Below are 3,178 nucleotides of genomic sequence, written 5' to 3' on the forward strand. Positions count from 1 at the left end.
CGTGTACTGGATAGCCCTCGTCTTTGTGCATGTTCTGCAAAATCCTACCGCACTGTCTTATACTCTACAGCGTGTTTCTTCCCAAACCTCGTTGGTCTGTTAACCCAAATCCGTATGCCCTGGGGTCATTTTGTGTCCCCGGGGTTGTATTCTTCACATTTTGGAATATTTCTAGTTCGAAGATCTCTTTTATACTTTCAATATTTCTCAAAAAATCATTTTGACAGACTGCTATGCAAAGCGTACGGATCAAATTAACGAGTAAATTTCCTCTTTGGAAAGTGGTGGAACAGAGTTCCCCACGTCGTATGGATATGATAGTAACACACGACGTACGGATAAGGTTAACTGTGTAGTTGTGTAATTATGGTGGGGGAGGTGGGTCAGTTTGATAAATGTTTTACGGCTTTGGATGGGTGGGGGGGGGGGGGGGGGGGGGAGGAGGCCTTCGAAAAAGGGGCTGGTTAGAAAAAAAATTAATGTTTCGTAACATGTAATTTTCTTTTGTGGCTGAATTTATTTTTTAGCGCTGTGTTTCCTTGAGGTGAAAACAATCTATGATCTGTGGTGTGTTTGTAAGCGGGTTGCTTTCTCCGTACATTGTGGGAGATTGACGGAACGCTGTAGAACATGTGATGCGTTAATATATAATGCTGATTCGACTGTTTGAAGAAAATGCAGCATGCTGATGAATGCGTCGTTGATTTTTAGCATGTTCGCTTATATTTTATATAGATCAAATAGATATAGTCTGGTGTGTAGGACTAATTGAGCTTGAGATAGATCGGCCGACAGATAAATAAATACGCGAAGATAGATTAATAGATTAATTGAAATGTATATTGTAAAATTAAATATTTCGCTGTTTTTGTGCAAGCTCGTAGTCGTGTTATTTATGCTTTGAGTTCTTTTTTTTTCTTCTGTGTATGTTATTCTCTAGTAACACCTCTAACTTTCGGTTCCTATGAACCATTTGTTGTGCAAGTGACGTAAAACTAACTATATATGATTGGCTGGTTTTCTGGCGTGGTCTGCATCTTCATTCCTGTCAACTATCTATCGTCTTTATCTCTCCTCGTTTTTTATGTTTGTTACTCTCGCTAGTCACATCTCTAATTTTCGGCACTTAGATCGTATTATAGTGTTTCAAATGCCGTAAAACACTCTTACTAAAACATACATCTCTAACAAAGACTAATTTTTGAAAGAATAACTTACTTAAACTAAACCATACATGTTATTGTACAAGAGAACATTGTCCAAATTAATTTATTCATGCTTTTAAATAAGTTATCACCAGGAAGCAACCACTTTGCACCTTCGCTCTTACAGTCTGTCTCTCGCTTTTTATATAAATATTATGTAATGTGTGTCAACAAGGCATTACGTTCTCGGCCTAGGCCTAGGTTTTATGATCGCCTTGCCTAGGCCCCATTCAAAAATTAAAAATTTGTAATAATTGGTGCCGTGTGAACTCCGGCGCGCGTGACTCGAACCTTTGCACACCACCCCAAACGGCCGCCCCTCTTATGCCATATTGCGCCATAATGCTCCCTTTTTTTCCAGTCGCCGGCCTGTCTTGAACGAGAAGTCGCGGTCTTGGTCTAAGCTTCCTGTGTGAAATGTCGTGTTGATAGAAGGCTAAGAGGGCTTAATGATAATGACTGTAGATTGATGTAATTTGTTCCCATTAGTGAGTGTTGTTTCAAGCGGAATGGAATAATGTGTTGATTTGATTTTTTTTTCGAACTTCCTGTCGTTCCTGGGTTCAAAATGCTCATCAGGGGTCTGTGTTGGAACTTTCTATTTATTTATCTATCTATCTGTCTTGTCTGTCTGTCCTCACGTAGGCACGCACGCACGCATGCCCCCCCCCCCCCTCGCACACACACATACACACCCACATATGCACACACAGAAGGAGAAAGAGAGAGAGAGAGAGTGAGAACACACACACACAATACACACACACACACACACACACACACACACACACACACACACACACACACACACACACACACAATACGCGAACAGATCGCTCCTGTAGAATGACAGGGTTCTAAGTTCTAACAATCTAACTCCACCTTTGGTGAGATCAGAGTTTCCCACTGCGCGTTACTGACACGACAGTCTGATGTCCTGCCCACGCCCACTGTATCAAAAGATTGAGACAAACTGACCTGTATGTTTTTTTTCTATAGATTTGCACTGAACAAAAGCAAGTAAGGTGTAAAATATTTGTAGCCGTTTACGTGTGAATCTTTGAATCCAATTTTCTCATGGAATCAGAAGCGGCTATTCCAAGGGCGCTACATAAAATAATAAACGTTTACGCAGATGTGTGTGTGTGTGTGTGTGTGTGTGTGTGTGTTTGTTTGTTTGTTTGTTATGTGTGTTTATGTGATTTTGTGGTAGTAAGTGTATTGTAATAGCAGACCATACTGCTTTCGCGGGTGGTTAATGGGTGTTCCGGTGGGGTTTGCTCCTTCTTCTACCCATCAAATATGTTGTCCTTATCTCGCCTCCTTTTTGTGTTAATTGTAACTCTCTTGTCGCTCCTGATCTAATCTTCGGCACCTGTGTTTTGCAAGTGCCGCAAAATGCTTACTAAAGCTAAAATCTTCATTTCCTCTTGATGTTTCTCGAACTTTCCACTTTCTCCACTGCTCCTGCTACTCTTAATATGCCTACTCTTCTTCTTGTATCGAGAGATCTCTATAGAAGATGGTTTTACTCGTATTTCATTCGTTCCGTGACCTTGATCAAATATAATATATATATACGCCTCAATGACTCACAATGCCTGTGTTATCTGTTGTAAGCTCAGCTGCTATCTCTGTAAGGCAAACCCTGTTGTTCTTCTCGTAGTTTGCCTGCCAAGAAAAACGCCACATTGACATTCTCGTCGAACTTTCTCCGCGCGACCGAAAGTCATGTTGTACTTTTGTCTCAATTATCTTCAAAATAATCTTAAAGAGTTCTTATTTGTTCTTTTGTTGTTGTTGAAGTGCTGTCTGAGTGGCCACTTTAGTGACGTCATTTTGGGGGTTATAATATAGTATCTCTTAAAGTGTACTCTGATACTTCTTGCTTTTTCTGCTGGATCGACATTTTTGCACGTTATCCGTCTTTGAGGCTGGTGTTTTGGGGTTTTTTATTTAGGGGGAGGGAGGGC

Source organism: Aplysia californica, unplaced genomic scaffold (genome assembly GCF_000002075.1).
Source record: "Aplysia californica isolate F4 #8 unplaced genomic scaffold, AplCal3.0 scaffold00710, whole genome shotgun sequence".
NCBI lineage: Eukaryota > Metazoa > Mollusca > Gastropoda > Aplysiida > Aplysiidae > Aplysia > Aplysia californica.